Below are 22777 nucleotides of genomic sequence, written 5' to 3' on the forward strand. Positions count from 1 at the left end.
CACCAGGTGCAACCTGGATTGAAAACGGTGTCCCGTGCCTAGCAGTTGGGACAGAGCCATGCACTTCTCCACCATTTGTCATGGAAAATTGCTTCAAGCACCTTTTTGGCCCTTGCCACTATAGTTAGCATCCTAGTGCGCTGGCACAGTGTTGTGCTGCTGCGAAAGATGCCCAGCCCCTCCAGTCAGCCGTTGAATTTCACAGCCAGGCTGATTGTACTCAGCAGCAGATAAGAGAGGAAAGGATTACAAATTATTTCCAGAGTAGCAAAAGCAATTTCAGATTACGAGTTTGTTTTAATATCAGAATGGCTGCTTTGCCCTTTTTGAGGGAGATTACTTTTATTGTGCAATAACGGACTTTTACCATTACTTTTTACAGCTAATGAAACTCCCGATGATGCTACGTCAGATGCACAGCATAAGTATTTGACGATGTTATTATTTATGTAACGGCATCAGTATCCATGGCATTTTGCAGAGCAGCCTAAGGAAAGAAAGGCAGTTTGCTGGGCTACCACCAATTCCATGTGTAATAATGCCTGACTTGTATTTTCTTCATATCACCTCTTCGCAGAAAGAGCCTAGAATGTTTGTGAGACCCCCGTAGGCAAGACCCACATATAGAGATGGACTGTAACACTGTGCTCTCCAACTTTGGCAGCTGCAGGAGAAAATACAGAGCAAGGCATTCGTGTCAGGCTTTGCCAATGTTTTAGTCTATCCAGTTTTAGTAAAAGGACAAATGAGAGAATGGACTGTGAAAAGCTGGAGGATAGTGTGCCGCAGCCAGCCAGCTCAACTCCATTTCGCTCCGAGTCCCAGACCCATCTCCAAAGTCATTAACGCAGTAGCCTGCAGTGTCTTCTAAGGTGCCAGATGCCACTCTCCTGCAGCTTCTGTTCTGATGGTTGCCATTTCAGCAGGAGGAGGTTGGGACCATTGTGCAGAGAAGCAGAGTGTAGAGAGAGCCATCTTGCTTCTAACTTCCATAGGGCACCTTGTTTATTTTATGAAATGCGGCAACTAGTGGACAACATTCACATTGTGTGACAGAGAACTGTAGCTCAGCATGTTATAGGGTAAAACTGGTTAATTTGAATTAGTTGAATTAGTTTGGAAACTAAGCCTTATGAGGAACACTTGAAGGAGCTGGGCATGTTTAGCCTGGAAAAGAGGAGACTGAGAGGAGATACGATAGCCATCTTCAAATATCTTAAGGGCTGTCACATGGAAGAGGGAGCATGCTGGTTTTCTCCTGCTCTGAATGGTAGGACTTGAGGCAATAGCTTCAAGTCACAAGAAAGGAGATTCTGAGTAAACATTCGGAAAAACTTTGTGACAATAAGAGCTGTTCAGCAGTGGAACAGACTCCCACGAGAGGTGGTGGACTCTCCTTCTTTGGAGGTTTTTAAGCAGAGGTTGGATGGCCATCTGTCATGGATGCTTTAGCTGAGATTCCTGCATTGCAGGGGATGGACTAGATGACCCTTGGATCCCTTCCAACTTCAAGATACTATGATTCTATGAAAAGAGCATGTCACATAAGAAAAAGAAAAAATACTTCTAAACATATATGAAACGATACTTTGAATACTTCCTGCACATCAATTCATATATTAATAATAAATGTTCACTTATTAGCTATAGATGATTTGCTTTTAAGGCTTTATTAACTTCTGTAATGGGTTTAATTATTATTATTATTATTATTATTATTATTATTATTATTAATAATAATAATGATAATAATTCTACTGCCACTTTGAGACTTCGATATAATGCAGTTAATAGGATGTTGTTGTTGCTGCTGCTGCTGCTGCTGCTGCTGCTTTGGGGACCTATGGGAAAGTCATCCACAGGCTCCCCACCCCCATATTTTGTAAGAAGTAGTACTTCTGTGCCATTTTCTTCTGCTGTAACCTGTGGTCAAAACATTAAATACTGACAGACATACTGTCTGAATGCCAGTCGCCGGGAACTGCAGCTGGTGAGGGATGCTGCCTTCAGCCCTTGTGAATAAGTTTCCCAGAAGCAAGTGCTGGAGAGAGGATGTTGGTTCATTAGGAAAGAGGTTGAAAAATAAAATCTGCAATATAATAACAGGTCGTTATACAAACCTATGGTGTGACCAAACTTGGAATACCATCTACAGAGCTGATTGCCACACTTCAAAAAGGGTATTGTAGAACAGGAAAAGAGTTAGCAAAGGACAACAAGGGGTTGGGGCAACTCACATGTGAGGAGGTTACAACATCTGGGACTCTTTTAGTTTAGAGAAATGAAAAGTAAGGAGGGACATGATAAAGGTGTATGCAATTAAGCATGGTGTGGAAAAAGTGAGCAGAGAGAAGTTTTTCTCCTCTCATAATACTAGAATTCAGTGTCATCCAGCGAAGCTGAATGTTAGAAGATTCAGCACAGAGAAAACAAAGTACTTCTTCACCCAACGCATAGCTAAAAATATGGAATTTGCTACCACAAGATGACGCGATGGCTGCCAACTTTGATGCCTTAAAATGACATTAGACAAGTTAGTGGAAGCTAAGGCTATCAGTGGAAAATAGTCATGATGGTTGTGTATTACCTTTAGTATTAGAGGTGATATGTCTCTGAATATCAGTCGATGGACAGTGGAAGTCAAAAGAGCGCTCTTGAACTCATGGTGTGTTTGTGGACTTCTCATAGGCATATGGCTGACCACTGTGAGAACGTGATTAATTAGATGGCCCTTTGGGCCGGATCCAGCAGGGCTCTTTCTTTGTTCCACATTTTATATCCCAAGTCAAGCTTGTCCAGTCTAGCAATCCTTAACCTTCTCTAGTCTAATTCACTACTCTGGAAGGCTGACCACACTTTCCTTGTCCTGATCTGGAGCTACAGGAAAATACATTGAATCTTCTCCAGTAATTCCTGATAGGATTTCCTCGTAGAAACATGTACCCTTGCAGGAAATCCTAAGACCCAATATATTTATTTATTTTTTGCATGTACAGTCAACAAACAATTTACACATGTCCAGCTGATGCACAACCACACATGTGCACATCACGCCAAACCCAGACGTTACTTTAAAAATGGCAAAAGCAGCCCTAAAAGAGCCCAGAAAGGGCAAAAGGGTGCTAAAACAGCACCTAGAAACCCCAAAAGCCTTTGCATGTGCAATCCCAGCAGCCCTTGAACTGACCAGTGAGACCTGTGGAGAGTTGGAGCATGAACAAGGAGGTTTGAAAGATGCTGGGGGGGGCTTCTAGAGGTTTAGAGGGTGTTTTCAGGCTTTTCCAATGGTGTTTCCAATATACAGTCATACCTCAGGTTGAAGTAGCTTTGGGATAAGTATTTTCGGGTTGCGCGCTGCAGCGAACTGGAAGTAACGCGCTGCGGTCAAAATGACACCACACGCATGCGCAGAAGCGGCAAATCGCGACCTGCAGACGCGCAGACACAGGTTGCGTTTGCTTCTGGAGGTGAACGGGGCTCTGGAACGGATCCCGTTCGCATCCAGAGGTACCACTGTACATGATTTCATGTAAACATGTGGTACCTCAGAATGTAACCCCCACATCAATTGGGAATTGCCTGTAGTTAAAAAGGAAAGCATAGCAAAGCATTTGGGAAGTGTGGCCTTCTAGAGCTGACCTTCCAAAAATCTAAGATGATCATGCCCTAGCCCTGGCTGTAAAAATCAAGTTGTAAAAAAGAGGGCTTCTGAATCAACCTTGAAGGCACTAGCAAAAGTTTTATGTGCACATAAAGTTGTTTTAAGGGCAAAACATTAACGCACACAGACTTTCTGCCTGCAAAATATATGCACATCCTCAAGCAGGTAATTGCGCTCTAGAATCTTGCATATGCATGAACAAAATGAGTAATTGCATGTGCAGGCTACTGCTAGTGCGTGAAATTACCTGTTTTGCAAGTGTAAATTGTTGTTTTTGCATGCACATTTACCTGTTTGCAGTGTTTATATTTTGCGGGTTTGAGTTAGCTGCCTGTGTTTGAAAACTGTGGCCCTAAGGATATAAACAAAGGAGTCAAAGCAAAAGATGGAATATTAATTGCGAGTGGGAATGGCGGTCGGGTGGGAGGGGAGGAATACTGCATTATCCCTTCTGCTTCTTTACAGTGCAGTGTGGCAATGTTTATCTCATAGAATATTTATCAAGTACTCTTATTCTGTGCCATTTCCAGTGTTCTCTTCCAAAAATTTTCAACAATAAGGGAGCATTTATCTAGACAGAAAGCACTTTGTATAAAGAGAACATTTCTTTGGTTGACAGACCATAGGTTTTCTCTGTGTGGGTTTTGTTTGGTTTTTTTAGAAATAATTTATTCCTGTGTTTCTGTTCGTCTAGAACTGAGACAAAAGGACTGGGCACCATTGTTTAGTTTAAGCGACTGAGTATGGATAATTCTACGATGAAAGCAGAAGCAAAGTGCAGGCTATGAAATATGTTGGTTTTCAGAATGCTATGAATTTAGAACATAATTTATAATCCCCAATTCAGCTATGCATCGACCCTACAATTTATCCATGACATGTATGGTGCTGATAGCACTCATGCAGTTAAATTCTATTCTCCACGGAGCACTGCTGGAGCTAGTTTCCTCAGAGCAGAACAAAATATTAATTTCTACTTATTTTCAGTTTGCCTAGGTGCATATTACTATGTTGGACACAAAAGCTGTGGACGAAGGGGCAATTGGTACCATACACTCAATGGGTCTCCTAGATTCTCACAATAGCAAGTATTTAATAACAAGCAGGGGCATCTCCTTCACTGGAGGTTTTTAAGCTGAAGTTGGATGGCCATCTGTCATGGATGCCTCAGCTGAGATTCCTGCATTGAAGATGACTCTCAGGGTCCCTTCTAACTCTGCAGTTCTATGATTCTGTGATGCCCAGAGTGGCTGGGGTATCCCAATCAGATGGGCGGCATACAAATATTATATATTATTATATTATATTATATTATATTATATTATATTATATTATATTTATTATATTATTATATTTCTGCTGATTCTATTATTCTGCCCTATTTTCTGCCTTGCTGGTGGGACCATAATGACATGACGGTGCACAGACTTAATCTGGGTTTGATGGGAAAACTAGAATTCTGGTGTATGGAAAAGGTTCTTTTTTTGTGCGGGAGGGCTGCCTTTTACTCTCGAGCATTTTTCTTATCTTTTCTCAGGCATTGTTGCCCCTATTTGCTGCTGCTCCAGCATCCTTTAAAAAAATACTTGAAAGGGTTCAATCACTGCATGATTTCAGATTATCAAGGAACAGGCGGGAAACAAGGTGACATCATGGGGTAATATAGCCAATCATATTTGATAGCAGTGGGACGGGAAAATATTAGGGAAGGTACAAAAGAGGCAAAGAGCATTTCTGTTTGTGGATGGAGAGAAAGCACCTGATGATCCATGATGATGATGATGATAAATAATAATAATAATAACCCCACCCATCTGGCTGGGTTTCCCCAGCCACTCTGGGTGGCTTCTGACAAAAATACTATAAAACATCAGACATTAAAAACTTCCCTAAACAGGGCTGCCTTCAGATGTCTTCTAAAGGTCAGATAGTTGCTTATTTCCTTGACATCTGATGGGAGGGCGTTCCACAAGGCAGGATCCACCACCAAGAAAGCCCTCCCTGTAACCTCACTTCTTAAGGTGAGGGAACCGCCAGAAGGCCCTCAGAGCTGGACCTCAGTGTCCAGGCTGAACGATGGTGGTGGAGATGCTCCTTCAGGTATACTGGGCTGAGGCCGTTTAACATCACTGATAACATCACTGCAAACAAATGGAAGTCTCCCTTTCCACTCACCTAGAGTCAAGCAACAAGAGAGTACAATTCTTTTTCCTTGGTAAACCAGGCCAAAACACCCTGACCTGCCACATTCTACTACCTACCTTTTCTGTAATGCAAGCTTCAGCTTTACACAGGTCTATTTGGGCTAGAACTTGGGTAAAAGTGCACATATGAAGCATCATCCTCCACTTGTTGGGTAAACTAGTCAATTTGATAAGGGTGAAGATATACATTGACAGGAACACTGTATGTTTCCTCTTCCCTCCCACCTTGCAAAGGGTTTCATAATTTTTGCAAAGGTGTTTGGGGTGGAAATCACTAAAAGGGAAAGTCTATTTTAGAAGAAGAAGAAATGGCTGCGAAAAGCACCCAGTCCACGACCATTTTGGATCAGCATTAGTTTTAATGACACAGAAGTCTCCACCGCAGGCTTTTAATCCATGGAATTTCTCACTAGCAGGATTTATGCTCCACCAATCCTCCCTATCTCTTTTCCCAGCGTAGTCCAGAACAGATGATGTATTGAAAGCCTAGTGTGATGGTGTTATTCCAGCAGCATGATATATATTATAGCTAAAATGACCTCTACATTTTCAAGGTTTGCTAAACCTTAAATTTAAGCTACCTGTTTCACAAAAAGTATCTGAAACAATAACTTTTTTATGTTGCAACAAACATTACATTTAATGAGTATAGTGCACATGTAATGATACACTGAATCAGTATGAAGCCTCAAATAATGATTTCTGTTGGCACTATAAAAGGAATGTAATTTTTCTTGTTGAAATACCATTTTTCAGTTACTGCATGACTGATGTGGTAATTATCCCCTACACCTGGGATTTAAATCCAATCCTACAAGCCCATTTTCTGTTTGCAAGCTGTCAGGCTGATGCATAGGCTTTGTTCTTATCTGGCAGTAGGCGAGGAATCGGTAATTCAGAAACAACAAAGTCACTGATGGGTCATCATGTAATCTGCACTGAAAATTGCAATCTGTAATGAGATTGGAAACACAGATGAGGTGACTAAAATTGATTACCTACCATAGCTGAAATTTTCAATTTTATTGCACAAATATGATCAAAACTAGTCCATAAGTTTGGGAGATTAGTTGTGAAAGAATAAAGATTACTTTAAAATTAGGCAAAAGGAGAGATAAGTTATTAAAATGTAAATTTATTTTGTTTTACAGCAAGATGATTCATCTCCAAGGTGATTCATATTTTTGCATTTATTTATTTTTAAGCTCTTATGATATCATGTGTGGATCTGTTGCTTGGTGAAGAGCAATATACATATAAACATTTCTCTCCCTGCAAGGAGAATGAATGAACAACAACAAGGGGTGGGGGAATCAGTAATGGAAGGTGAAGAACTACCGAAGTCACTAGACTATATATATATATATATTGTATGACATGATCATTTGATGCAAGGTTATCCCTTTTTTTCCCCTCAGCAGGATCACAAAAAATGATTTCCAATAGTGTAGTAAACACAGGTCTCTTGCTAATGCCATCTACAAATATAGCTCCTAGGCAACTGCTTACATGTCAGAGCACAATATACTGAATTTTCAGTAGAGATACTGTATAAAAGACAAGAATATCAATGCCAAGGTTCTGAGATAATGCTACCCAAAGCATATATATAACAAGTACTGGTCGATAGTGAGAAGGGTGCATGTGGGCATCAATAATAACTGAATGTAGCAAGGGTGGGGGGAACAGTTCTTGAATGTGTGTGGATAGATAGACACACAGATGCATCAGTTAGTATATTTTGGGCTGGAGTTAACTACCCCATTCCTCCAGCAGAAGCCAGCACAAGGACTCACCTCTCCCTGCATCCTGCACCCCCCAAAGCCTTTCCAAAATCTGTTCTGGAGGGTTGGAACATCACAATGGGGGGGGGGGAGAGAAAAGATTGTTCCATAATCTTTAGTTTCATTTTTCATTTGTCCTTCGTTGGGTGAGAAATGTTAGTGTGTGGCATCTGTGAATGCAACCATGGGCTTCTATTTATGCCTTTCCCAAGGCTGAAAAGTCTCATCCCAGCAAATACATGGTTCTGCTCACATTGCCAGTGACAATGTGTGTGTGTGACAGGGATTAGGGTCAGATCCATTCTTCTCACTCCCCCTGAACAAATGTCATTGCCATTTTAACTCTGCTCTGGGTTTCAGCTGCAATTTATATCTTTTAATTTTAATGCTGATGTTATTTTTTAAGTTGATTCTTGCTGCTTTGTGTCTGATGTGTATACAAATAAATATGGCATTTTTCGCCTTCTGCTGATGCATTTCATGCAACTGTCAGTTTGTGCTCAGAAGTCCAGAGGATTTCCATTTCCTTTTATTGTTACATGTTCTAAAAAGATACACTTAGTTTTCCTTCATTGGGGGAGGAGGGTAACATGCAATCACAGGTGGTCAGAATCCCCCACTATCAGCACTGCATCATGAATTATGGTTTCCAGATTTATTTATTTATTTATTGAAGCTGAGTAGCAACAGGGAGTCAGTAGTGGGGATGGAGAGGCAAAAGACCCTGGGCCCAAGCACACATGCATATCCCGAGCCTTCCCCAATGATCTGCCCCCTTCCCCCTTTGTTTTGATGTGGGAGCCGTGAAGCCATGGCAGAGGCTTGTAGTGCTGCCTGGCGCCTCGCTGACCTCGTTGACCGGCAAGTCCGTGCTTTGCAGTGTATTGGATGTATTACCTTATATGGTGATGGGTGTTGTAAAGCCATGATCGGGCGATGTGACGTGAGACATTGGCAGATGGCCATGTAGGCTGTTAGACAAAGGGAAGGATAATAAAAATACTGGAGAGGAGGAAAGTTCAGATGAGTTGCTCTCCACCCTGAAGATACTCGTTGTGTCTGTGTTTTTTCTATGCTGCTCACCACTGTCAACGGCTGGTTTCCGTCATTTTGACAGATCAGGGGAGGCTCGGGAGTCGCGGGCAGGTGGGCGTTGCCCAGGAGGGGTGCAAGGTGCATGGTTTCTCTGCCAGGCAAGGTGCAAAGCCCTTCTTTCGCACCCTGTGAAACATAAATGTGCAGGGTTTTTTAAAAACTGGGCAACGGCTGGCTGGCTGTGACTCCCGAGCCTCCCCCAATCAGTCAAACAAAAACAAAGGGGGAAGGGGGTAGGAGATCTGTACCGCTGGACGTCCCTGGTTCCCCTTCGGCAGTGGTGGCGGCAGCAGCAGTCAGCAGCCCGGAGCCAGCCTGGTAGCGCAGTTGGCTTTGGCTGGCTTTAGGAGCTGCTCACTGCTCACTGCCAAGGCGCCCACCATTTTTCTTTGCTGGAAGTCCCCATATGATGTGTTGCACAGAAGACACATCATATGGGGACTTTCAACGAGGAAAAATGGCGGGCGCCATGGCAGCGAGCAGTGAGCAGCTCCTGAAGCCAGCCAAAGCCAACTGTGCTACCAGGCTGGCTCTGGGCTGCTGAGGCTGCTGCTGTCACGTTTCCCAGGGACAGATTTGCAAAACTTGGGACGGAATTTGTCCAGGGACAGATTTGCAAATCTCGGGACTGTCCCTGGAAACGGGGGACGTCTGGTAACCCTATCATGAATAGTACCCAGAAGAAATGCAGAGAAATTTCAACAGCCACCACCAGAACAGCTGCTACTCAACAACTAGGGCTATCATTTGTCTTTTAACTGAGTAATCAATCAATTCATCAATCAACTCTGTTTAAATACATGACAAGTGCATATGGCCAGTGTGAGATACTAATAAATGAAAGCTGCCACTCAATGGCCCAGCAAAAAAACCAGCTTAGTGTAGGGGGTGGAATGCCGACATAGGATCTGTGAGACCTGGGTTTAAACCCTCCACTGAGCCATGAAGCTCGCTGAACAACCTTAGGCCAGAGACTGTTTCTCAGAATAACTTACCTCAGAGAGTTGTTGTGATGATAAAATGAGAAGGAGGGATACAGTGTCTTGAGTTCCTCAGAGGAAAGGTGGGATATATACGAAAGAAAGAAAGAAAGAAAGAAAGAAAGAAAGAAAGACTTTGTTTCCTTTTTATTTCACAGACTACTTTCTCTGGCAGGTATCTATGTGCCAAAGTAAAATTTCAGGGATATTTTTCTTGTGGTGATGAGCCAGCCTTTGGGAAGAAACCATATTGCTTCAGCCAAGGAACTAGGCTTGGTCTACTAGCACAACCATGCATTATTTTGCTGGCACAACCATGTAAGATGGTCCAAACCATGTTATGGGATCCGGTTCAGGGAGGGCAGGCAGAACTATTACTGTTCTGTTGAAAAATTGTCTGTTTAATTATGTATTGGTACAATAAGGCACAGTAAGAATCAAATCCTTACGTTTCATTGGGATTGCTTTGATACTTGCATCTAACAAATTCAAATCACTATTATGTTTTTTTATTCCTCATATATTATGGAAAATAAATAAAGAGATTGTGGGCAATGGGAAAAAAGATGGCCTAACAGGAAAGACTGTAAAGTAATGGGAGGACAGGACAGCAGGGCTGATGGAGCAGGAATGGGGGAACCTGTGGCTGTCCAGATGCTGCAGCTATGCATCTGGAAATTAACGACAGTTCCTACAAAATCATAATAATAATTTATTATTTATACCCCACCCATCTGGCTAGGTTTCCCCAGCCACTCTGGGAGGCTTCCAACAGAATATTAAAATACAGTAGTCCATCAAACATTAAAAGCTTCCCTAAACAGGGGTGCCTTCAGATGTCTTCTAAAAGGAGAAAAGTCTAGAACCTCTAGAACAGGAAAGATGGTCAAGTAATTGAAAAAAACAGCAAGAACAAAATGCCCAATTTCAAAAAGAAATAGCAGTTTGATTCCCCCCCCCCCAGCCAGCCAGCCAGCCAGCCCAATCTGAAAATTAGAAATGTCCACTTACAGGAGATGTGGCAAGGACCATCTCTAATGCCTTGCCACCCAGCCCATCAATATATGCATGAGTTGTTGTAGTAATCCTAGCACCAGGGATGAGAGGTGCATTAACATGGAAGCTGACAATGAATACTTAATTACCTTCCGTGTCAGAATGACACGGTGCCTAGATTAATGGCAAGGAAATGAATCTGACTCATCGTGCAACTTGAAAAGGAAGCCGAAATAAAATACAGCCAAGCTACAGGTAGATGCTTATGAGCATCTCTTCGCAAAGCAGCTGAGCCAGCAACCTTCTCTCTTTATTTATAGGCACAGCCTAGGTGTGTGGCGGTTGTTTTACATAAGGGGTTGGAGCCATTCCATAATGAAGGGTTGGCCTGGTGATGAGCAAGGCAATGAAGTCAGACTTAATGAAAACCAGTGGGCGCTACTTCGGACATGCTTAAATGGCTTCTAAAGGAGCTGATTAAAAAGTCACGTGATCAACCATTTGCAGAAAACATATGTCAGTGGGAGGGAGGAGTTTTCTCATGACACTTCTGTCATGGTACGTGCCCAATGGTACGTACACCCGAAGGTCAGAAATGCAAGAAAAGGGAACAAAACTACAATGAAAAAGATTAAAGAGTTAGGGATTCTAACCTCAAGTATACTAAAATGACTGGTCCTGGAGCTGGTGGAAGGTGACTAAGGATACAGCCCTATTAAATGTAACGAGACTCACTTCTGAGAAGAAATGTATAGATAGCATTGTTCCGTTAGGCTGCAGTCCTACAAGCACTTCCAAGGGAGTAAATCCTAATGAATGCCACTTAATCATAGCTGATTTAACTGTTTCATCCTGCGTATTCCATTTCAACAGCAAGTTATACATTTTTGACAGATTCTTAGTTTTGGATTCTAACAACTCTGTTTCCAATTTTGATTTTTCCACCTGGAAGCCAATTTTCCTATCCAACTTATAAACCTCCAATATTTGATAATAATGAAGCCAATCTCACACTTTGTCTTTTAGATTCTCAAAACTCTGCAATTTCCACTTATTTCCCTCCTGTTCTAAAATTTCACAATATTTTGGCCATTTGGACTCCGTATTAAGTTTTTTCAAAGCTTTTGCCTCCATTGGTGACAGCCACATTGGAATTTTGTTCTCCAGCAAATCTTTATATTTAATCCAGACATTGTATAATGCTTTCCTGACAATATGGTTTTTAAAACCTTTATGAGCCTTAACCTTGTCATACCACAAGTATGCATGCCAACCAAAAAAATTGTTGAAACCTTCCAAATCCAAAATGTCAGTGTTCTCAAGCAGCAGCCAGTCTTTTAACCAGCAGAAAGCTGCTGATTCATAGTAAAGCTTCAAATCCGGCAGGGCGAATCCCCCTCTTTCCTTTACATCAGTTAAAATTTTAAATTTTATTCTGGGCTTTTTGCCCTGCCAGATAAATTTAGAAATATCTTGCTGCCAACCCTTGAAACACTCCATCTTGCCCACAATTTGCAATGTTTGGAACAAAAACAACATTCTAGGCAATACATTCATCTTTATAGCTGCTATTCGACCCGACAAGGAAAGCTTCAAATTCGACCAAATTTCTAAATCTTTTTTCACTTGTTTCCAACATTTCTCATAATTATCTTTAAATAAGTTCAAGTTTTTTGCTGTCATATTGATCCCCAGATATTTAACACTCTTAACCACCATTAAACCCTTCTCCATCTGAAACCTCTCTTTCTCAGTTGCTGTTAAGTTTTTCTCTAAAACCTTAGTTTTTTGCTTATTCAATTTAAACCCTGCCACTTGACCAAATTCTTGAATTAATTCCAAAACCCTTTTAGTACTAGATTCTGGCTCTTGTAATGTAAGTACCAAGTCATCTGCAAATGCTCTCAATTTATATTGTTTCGCTCTGACCTGAACCCCTTTAACCAGCTGGTCTTTTCTTATCATATTCAGCAAAACCTCCAGGACCGAAATAAAAAGTAATGGGGAGATTGGGCACCCCTGGCGTGTCCCTTTTTCTATTTTAAGTTCTTCCGTAATCACATTGTTCACTATAAGTTTGGCCTTTTGTTCAGAATATATAGCGCCTATACCGTTTTCAGACCCTTGACCTACCCCCATCCCCTGGAGATTCTTTCTCATAAAAGTCCAAGAAATATTGTCGAAGGCTTTCTCCGCGTCCACAAATATCAAAACAGCTTTTGTATTTATATTAACTTCCAACATTTCCAAGATGTCTATTATATTCCTTACATTGTCTGATAAATGTCTTCTCGGGAGAAAGCCTGCTTGGTCCCTGTGGATCTCTCCCATCAAAACTTTTTTTAGTCTTTTAGCTAAAATATCAGCAAAAATTTTGTAATCCACATTTAATAAGGAGATTGGGCGGTAGTTCTTAAGTTGGGTCTTTTTAGTCTCTGTCTTCGGTATAAGCGTGATATAAGCCTCTTTCCACGTTTCAGGTGCTTTTTTCCCCTCAAGGATTTCGTTACAGACTTCCTTCAAAGGTTGTAGTATCCATTCCTTTAAAGCTTTATAGTATTTGGAAGTCAATCCATCAGGCCCCGGAGATTTGCCCAGTTGCATATTTTGAATGGCACCTTCAATTTCTTGTTCTGTTATTTTCTGATTCAGAAGTGCTTTACTCTCACTTGAAATTTCCTTCAGTCCATTTTTCTCCAAAAATTGTTCTATATCAGAGTCTTTTTGTGGCCCTTGTGCATGCAGTTGTTTAAAATATCTCTGGAAGCAGCTTCTAATTTCAGTTGGGTTGTAGATGTTCTTTCCATCCACTTCCAAATTTGTCACTGTATTTAATTTTTGTCTCTTCTTCAATTGCCACACCAAAAATTTACCACATTTATCCGCGGATTCAAAGGTCTTTTGTCTCATTTGTTTTATTTTCCATTCTATCTCTTGGTTCATCAGTTCCATATACTGAACTTGGTATAATTTAATTTCTCTCAAAATCTCCTGAGACTTTGGTTTTGATCTTAATTTCTTTTCTCCTTCTTTTATCTTTTCCAGAATCTTATCCTTTTTCGCGTTTTGGCTTCTCTTTTTTATTGCATTTTGTTGTATCAGAAGACCTCTCATAATGGCTTTGCTTGCGTCCCAGATTATTCTTTTTTCAACATTAGTCCTCATATTAATCTCAAAATAGTCTTTCAATGTTTTTTGGGCCTTTTTACAGAATGCTTTGTCTCTAAATAAGGTGTCATTCATCCTCCATCTAAAGGTAGCAGCTGTTGTTTGGTTCATTTCCATCTTCACGGCGTTATGGTCAGAGCACGTTTTTGGGCAGATTTCCACTTTTTTTATCTTTGGTGCCATTCCTCTAGTAATCCATATTTGGTCAATTCTAGTCCAGGTCATTTTGGCTTCAGTAAAGAAGGTTCCCTCTCTCTCAAGAGGATTCTTTGTTCTCCAAATATCAACCAAGTCCATATTGTCAGTCATTTCAAAAAAGGTTTTTGGTAGTCTTCCGTCTTTCAATATCACTTGTCTTTGCGCTTTATCCATATTTGTGGAAACTACTACATTCATGTCTCCCATCAAAATTACATTTAGGTCTTAAAAGTCCAACAATGTTTCATGCAACTTCTTGAAGAACTCAGATTTACCTTCATTCGGTGCATAAACACCTACAATCAAAAATTTCTGTCCTTCAATTTGAATCTCAATTGCCAAATATCTTCCTTGTTCATCTTTAAATATCAATTTCGGCATCAATCTATCCTTTACATATATAACAACTCCTCTTTTTTTCACTCTGTCAGATGAGATAAATTCTTGTCCTAATTTTTTGTTAATAAGTAATCTTCTATGTGCTCTCATCACATGTGTCTCTTGTAGGCAAATCCAATCCAATTGTTGTTTCTTTAATATATGAAAAACATTCTTCCTCTTCCGAGGAAGATTCAAACCATTACAGTTCCAACTCAGAAGTCGCAAAGCCATGATGGGATTATTTACTTACTCCTCCCACAGCTCCCAGTTGTTGTTCCTCTTCTGTCGGTGGCTGAAATCCAAACGAAAGATTTGCTAAGTCCAAGATTCCTTTTCCCGACGGTATTTGTTCCTCTTCGGCTTCGATCTCCTTCAACAGATCCTCTTCGTGTTCTCTCAAAAATTTGTCCTTGTCACTCAGTGTCTTTATTGTTATTTTTTTTCCTCTGTATTTAAAAGACAGGCCTTGGGGGAATTCCCACCTAAAGAAGATTCTGCACTTCTTCAAAAGTGTAGCCAAATTTCTGTAGTCACCTCTTGCGTCCAAAATGGGCTTAGGTATATCTTTAAAAATCTCCACGGAAGAATCTTCAATTTCCAGTAATTTTTGGTAGTGCAGGTTTAAAATTTTATCTCTTTCTTCCTTTGATCTCAAAGTAATCAAACAGTCTCTTGCCTTGTTCTTTTTTTGTCTTATTCCCAGTCTAAATGCACTCACAATCTTTATTTCATCCTCTTCCAGGCCCTCTTGCCAAAATTCAAAAAACTCTTTTGTAATAAAGTCCACCAAATTGTCCTGCTCTTTTTCTGGTACAAATCTCAATCTCAGATTTCATTCCTTCCTTTGTAGGCCTAACATAGCAAAGGACAAATCATGGTCCGCCAGTTTCTTCTCAACCGGTGGTATTTTCTCTTTCGTTGCAGTTGCAAGCTCCTTTGCCTCCTCAGCAATCTTCCTAGTGATAGCTGATTCTTCTAAAAGTTTCCCAATATTCTGGGCATTAGCATTAACTTGTACTCCCAATTCTTTTATACTTGAGGTGTTCAGATCAAGTTTTGCTGCGATCTCAGCTACATTTTTATTTGTTTCTGCAACTTGTTTACTTGTCTCACTCCCTTGTCTCGTAAGAAGTTCCAAAGATTCATTTATTTTTTAGTCAAAACGTCTTCCGATGACATAGCTTTGGATTTTGTTTGTGAGGCTGCAGCTGCTCCTGTCAATAAGGCCCTTCTGTAATGTTTGCCGGATCTGAGGCTTTTCTCCTGAAGTGATTCTATCTTTCCTTTGTCATTTGCCATGCCACTATCATGCCCAGCCAAGGTCAGTCCCACACTTGAAAATTTGTTTTCGAAAGGAAATTTCCAGTGGCTGAGCTTCAAGTAGCTTAGTTGTTTTCAAAAGGTAACAAAGTCTCCTCTAGGGGGGGGAATTCCAAACTTAACTCCACAGTCTTTTAAAGCAAAAGTATTTTTTCCAAATCCCCCCCTAGCTCTTTCTAAGGGGAAAAAAGCCCTAGTTCCAGCTTTTTTCCAGATAGTTGCAAATATGAAGCAATATGTAACAATTTAAGCAGCAGTCCTCAAATTCAGTATCTTTCAACAAAAGTTCAACAAAGTTCACAAAGTTATTCCACAGTTCACAGATCTTTATCCTTTTCACAGCAGTCCTCCCCCAGGGTACAAAGGCAGTGGATGTATATTCCTCTTCTCCTTTCATACAGGTAAAATAGTTTCAACAGAAATTCTCCCCCACCGCTCCTGTCAGCTAGGTGGGGGAGTTAAGTCTTGCTTTTTGACAATGAGTTACTCTTACTCTAAAAACGATCTTCAAAGGTTACAGTTTAGCAGTTTCTTTGCTTTGTTGTATCTACAGCTCGGGGAAGGCAGACTTCCTTTTTGTACCTTTCCCCGTGGTGGTATTTCGGATTTTTTTTTTAAAAAAAAATCTTAAGTCGAATTTAAGCTTTTTAATCCTACTCACGGGTAGTTGCTTTCAGATCCAATTTGCCGGAAGAAATCAGCGCTCTCCGATTATGGCGATGCGGCTTCGCTCCACGGACTGGGTAGCAGCTCTCAGTGCCGCACTCCCCCCGCGACTGTTCCGAAGCCTTTAAAAAGGCTCCTTCGTGGTTCGGGGAGAACCCAATGGCACCCGCCGAGCCTCCTTGCTCACAGGCTTCACTGCCTGTGATTTTTAAGGGTCCCCGCTTCGCCGTAGCGGCAGGACCCGAACCCGCGGAGCAGACCTCTCTCGGAGCTCCAGGAGAAGTCCGCCATTAATCGCTGGCACCGACCGGAAGTCTGCATATATGAAACAATATCTCCCATCACTTTCTACAAAGAAAATTGGTCAAAGTGACTTGCAAAAGCCACAGCATCAAGAACCAGTTAAAAACCAGATATGAGAAAACAAGGTCAGATATTCAGAATTCCCAAAGTGCTCATCCAATGATACTATAAAAATGAGAAACTCTCCCCACCCAACTAAAAAATGAGCACCACAAAAAAGGCACTGATCATACCAAGGTATGATTTCACATATGAAATGATCAACTTTCTGTGGTTAAAGCATAATTAATTTAAATCTACAGGAGTAGTATCCAAACGCTTGGTTCCAGAACACTGCCTCTTTGGCAAGCCTCTTATTTTTGTTTTTCCTGTCCTTTCGATTTGGCTGCAAAAAGACGCCACCTGCAATATTCCTCCTCTAACTTTAGTAGGCCTTGGATTCTGTGCAACCGGCTTCAAAACATGGCCAGCTAATTAGGATGGTTTGCTTCATGAAAGTCAGCAGCAACTTGTCTCCAGTCCAGGACTTTCATTGTTACCCATCCACACATGCAAAACCTCTGAGCGTGCCCTCTGGCATGAATAAACCATTCACACACTTCTACACGTGCTTCCCCGTGGTCTGTACAGTTTTACACCTGGGCCTCACCTGCAAGACTGCATTTAAATAAGTCCAAATTTTTGTTTTTGCTTTAATGGCCTCCTTTGTGTTTTATTTTGTTCCTTTAACATTATAGCCCTGGCTAGCTTCTCCCAGTTGCCGATGCAGCCAGTTAGATCAGGAAGACTTTGTTTGAAAAGCACAAAGGTGTGTGGCTCAACTCCTAGGCTCACTGAGTTCCAGTGAAGCCTCTTCCTAGCTCTCTGATTAAGTGAAGAGGAAGAATTAAGTGTGCTCAGAAATAAGGCCATTTAGTGCGTGTTTTACATTCTTGGAGGATGTGCCCCGATTCTAGATACAGGATGCCAATGAAATCCTTTCATTCTCCAGGTACCGGTGGTCGCTTTTAATTGGCCCCAATAGTACTTCCTTCATTTTGCTCACCAGAAATAGTAACATAACCAACAAATGTATACTTTCAGAGTAAGCTCTTTATTATAGCAAAACTGCTAGTCTGCACAGACTAAACTGAATTTGAATGAGGCAGTGTTTTTTAAAAAAAGAAAAAATGTCCACATTTAATTAAAGCTGAATATCCCGATTCCCAAACAGTAAAATATGCTGGCTACTGTTTATTAAAACGTCTAGTTAAAATTAGGAGAAACATCCTCTTATATTAATAATCATTAACTATTTTTAAACCACTAAATTAATCCTCATTAAAACATACAACAAAGAGAAAAGTGGTTCCATATCAGTAATTAGCAAGTTGCACATACAGGGTGGGGGGTGGGAGAGAGAGAATGGAGGAGGCACAAAAACAAGCAATCTCAAAAAAACAATGTTTTGTTTTATATATATATATATAGAGAGAGAGAGAGAGAGAAAACAGAAATATTCCAAATAATGCTAAGATTACAGTGAGGGAATCGCCAGAAGGCCCTTGGAGCTGGACCTCAGTGTCTGGGCTGAACGATGGGGGTGGAGACGCTCCTTCAGGTATACTGAGCCGAGGCCATTTAGAACTGGTTCATACTTCCGCTTATTCTGCTGCTTTCCTCCAGGAAAATCCTGTGTTTACCACTGAATCAGAACTATCGGTTTTTCTGTGGATTGATGTTTATACCGATTCAATGGCAAATGGTGGGATTTCCCAGGGAAAGTGTCAGGACAAACAGAAAACCTATTGGGCCTGTGCTTTCTAGCACAGGTCAAGCAAGTATGGACAAACCCTGTATCATAACCAGTAAAATGGAAGCCATAAGCGCCATGTCTGAATGCAGCCGTAGTGTGAAAGCATCCTGGGTCTAACACATTTACTCTTCTTATAAAGCAGTAAGTCTTAATTTCAAAGAAGCAGCCCTCTCTGTTTTGACTGATGGCTGGATATGATTTGTCAGTGATAGACTGTGGCTGTGGAGATGCCAAACAATGTGTTGTCAGTAGGAACGCAGATGAGAGGGGACCCAAAAAGGGAGTGTTTGTAAAATACCTTTTAGCTATTTAATGTCTGGCTATGAAACATGGCTTGCTATCCAATAGCACATTATGCAATTAGACAAGGCGGCTGCTTTTTTTTTTTTTTTGTCACTCAGCAATGTCACGGTGTAATTTTACCTTTCACGATTTCGAGAGAAAGCGGTGGTTTGCAGTTCATTAGTGATTAATCAAGCCCTCCATTTCTTAGAAAAAAGATCTCTGGCGTAGAACAAAGGCATTCAGAAGAAACTGGTACTTTTCCTACCCTTAGAATTCTTTCTTTTAAATAATAATATATTGGGGGGGGGGGAAACTTGTGGTGAATTTTATAAGAAAATGTGTACCTCATGTAATTTGTCAGGAAAGTGTTCGCTGTGATGACAATAAGACATGCCCCTCTTCCCAGCAAGCTTCATTTAACTATCAAAGAATAACAATGCCTGCGAGGGATGAACGGAACATTCTTACCATTTTTCAACCCTTGTCATACTCTTTTATGTTTTGTTCATAATGGCAACTGTCTTGCTTGATGTATCACACTGATGTTCTCACCTGCTTGTTGTCATTCAGTCGCTAAATGAGGAGAATGAATATGTATAATTCTTTCAAAAGTACATTATAATGACCCAGTCTGGCATATTTTATAATACATCCCACCAGACCCTGATTACTCTGTAAAGTTGGCATTCAAGTTCTACAAGTTAGATGTTGATGGCTCTTGCCAACATCCTTGGTGCATATAATTATAATTAATACATATAATGAAGGGAGAGGAGGGGGGGGAAACCCTAAGCATAGTTTGAATTGCTTCATTTTATTTATCAGTCATTTGGAGACACATATTAATTTGTGTTACAACAACATCTCTCTTTTTTCTGGGGGGTGATTAAATTATGCAAGATTTGGAACCAATTCTTAGAGGAACTACTTTTTCAGCTTTTTATTGCTAAACAGGGACCTCAATGGTTTTGCTGTAATTAATTCTATATCTTGATACCAGGAAAATACACGTCGTATTATATTTGTAATTCTGAGAGAGTTTTATGGCTTGGGGGGGGGGGAATAGGCCCACTAAAGCCATAATCCTTTTCATTTGCTTCTGAAAATTGAGGTGCTCTCCTCTAATATATTGAAAGAAAATAAGGTCTCTTGGGTGAAGTTCAAAACCACACAGTAATTTTAACAATTCAGCATAACGTTACAGAAGAGCTTAAAGAGGCAAAGTTTGAGGACTAGGAAAACTATTCCTGACTATTTTAAAGGCATGCTCACAGTGGAACTTTGGGTTGTATTCAGCTAAGTTTGACTTGGAGCAGACCCACTGAAAGCAGTAAACTAAGTTAGCCATGTTCATTAACTTCAAGGAGTCTACTCTGAGTAGGACTAGTGTTGACTACCAGTGTTAAACAAATGGAAGGCTGAAGGCAATTTTGGGGGAGTTCTCCTTTTTTCTTCAGACCTCTGAATACTCTGAGGGGTCTGGAAGTGTGGAAGACAGTGCTGTAGGCTGCAGAGGGAGGAGGAATTAAAAAAACAACTCTCCCCTTATCTCTAGTAGGGAGCTTCCTTTGGATCCAAAGACTTCTGCGAATGGAAGGAGCCCTTCCATTCATGGAACAGAAAATCTGGATCCAGCTAGAGTGTGTGTGTGTTGCTGCTTCTACTAGTAGTCAAACAGCAATACAAGCAATAGCACAGAAGTGACACAGAAACCTTACAGAGGGGTGGCAAACAGCTAACTCCAGACCAGAACACCTTTCCGACTGGCTCACCAGCCTCTCATCTGAGACCTTGTCTCTCTTCTCAGTAGTGGTTGTTTTGTCTGCCCTCAGAAATGTACGCTTGGCCAGTGCTCAGTATCAGACCTTCTGATGCTTCCAGTCTCCCCTAGTGCTGGTTGAGGCTGCAGTGCTCTGTCTACCTCCCTCTTGGGTTGCCACTCAACAAGCATTGGAGAAGTTTAGGAAGAATTAAAGGTGCTCGAGAGCACACATTTGATGCTTCTTGATCTCTGCCAATAGTTGCCATGTTCCACCTTGGAAAAACAAGGAAAGTCGGCGCCCACTGGGCCCACCATCTCAGCTCACCTGAAGTGCCTTGTAGTTATAGTTCTGGAAGAAGCTGATATGCAATGCAGTGGGGATCAGAATAGGTGAACTATTTTTTAAAAAGTTAATTGTGAGCCCCTGAGGTTCAGTGGGTGGTCCTCTCCATGGACTCTGTGTTTTTGGTTGGGGCTTATTTGAGCTAATGTTTGACTGCCCCGTTTGTCTGTATTATTCTGGGACATTTGCATTCCATCTTTCCTCCAAGGGCTCAGAGCTGCAAAATGTGTGTACTGTATGTATTTGTGATCACGTAGGTATGTGTGTGCAGTGTCACTACCAGAATATGTCAAATATACAATTTATTCACTACCTCTCCAAAGAGATTTCAGTGCACACAGAAAATCCCACAAAAGAGCGGTCTACAGTAAACCCTTGGCTACTATATGAGCCTTATTCTTCCTTTCTAGCACTGGATGTGACTCTGGGGAACTCTGGTGCAGTCAGTTGAAGCTTAGGCCTGCAATCAAGTTAGGAATGGCCTGTACAAAAACAGACACATACAAAAAAAACCCTCAGACCACAGGTCTTCTATATTCTAATTTTTATTTTTATTTTTTACTCTGGGCCGAGTGTGGAAGTTGCACCCCCTACAAGTTTTACTATAAGAAGTAGCTTTGAAACTGCATGTACGCAAAGCCCTCTGTGGTACAGAGTAGCCAAACAGAACTCCCAAGATTCTGCTTCTTTTTCTCTTAAGAAAAGTAACTGATAGCAGCTCTCTAGTAACTGTCTGAAAGGAATAGTAACATTGCTAACATTCTCCCCTGTTAAACACAGAGGGCTGTATCCAAGTAGACCCATGGAAATTAATGGGCATGACTAATTTAGGTCCATTAATTTCAATGGGTCTATTCTGAATAGAACTTAGCTGGATTCTACCCAGACATTGCGATGGCCATATAACTTGTGAAGCCCTTCTCTGATAGCAGTGCCTCATTTCACCGTTATAGATGGTAGGTTCTCTTCCCCGCCCCCCAGCCACCTTCTCAGAGCTGTGCGATTGTACGTTGCCTTCATATTTGTCTTTGTGGCTTTGGAGACACTCCATTAGCTTCAACCTCCTATGCCAGCAATGTTTCCTGTGCTACAGTTTGACTATTATCTTTTCTGGCTTGAGAGTCACTCATAGTCCAAGGAACTTCATTTTCTGGGTGTCCTGGTACTGTATCTTTTCAGGTTTATAGGTATGTACACAGAGGTGGAGCTAGCTGCTCTGGCACCTGGAGCGGCCTGCGGGGGTGGGGCTAGCCACCTGTGGGGGTGCAGCAGCGGCGGGGAGCGTCCCAGGGGGTGAGGCAGCGGCGAGGAGTATCCCAGGGGGGTCGCCGGCAGAGGAGAGCATCCCAGGGGGGTGTGCGGTCAGCTTGTGGCGATGTCACCTCCCTCAAGGATGACACCTGGGGCAAACCGCCCCCACCTTTGCTACTGTATGCACAAGGGCCTTGTACACCTGAGGGTCCCCCCAAGTTATTACTATTCATAGCAAACCAAGAGGATACCTTTTAAGTATGACATCCAACAGTGAACTGCCACTGCTGAATTCTAGTATTTAGTTTGTTATGTTGTTTCCACTCTTCATTTCTCTTACCCCCTGATTAAAGTCAGTGGCAACAGGTCCATTAGAACAACCAGGGCTTAGCCCTACCAAGTGAAATACCAAACAATTTTTTAAAATCCCCCCATAATCTCAAATCCACACTCTTTCCTGTCCTGCACATCCTTCCACAATCTGTTTGAATATAGAGAGGCTCAGGGGGAGATCTGGGTCAATCTCCCGTTCTCTGGCCAATTGTTTCTCTACACCACTCAGCCAACCCCAGTCCAAATGTGTTG

This window comes from Podarcis cretensis (genome assembly GCF_951804945.1).
Source record: "Podarcis cretensis genome assembly, chromosome: 1".
NCBI lineage: Eukaryota > Metazoa > Chordata > Lepidosauria > Squamata > Lacertidae > Podarcis > Podarcis cretensis.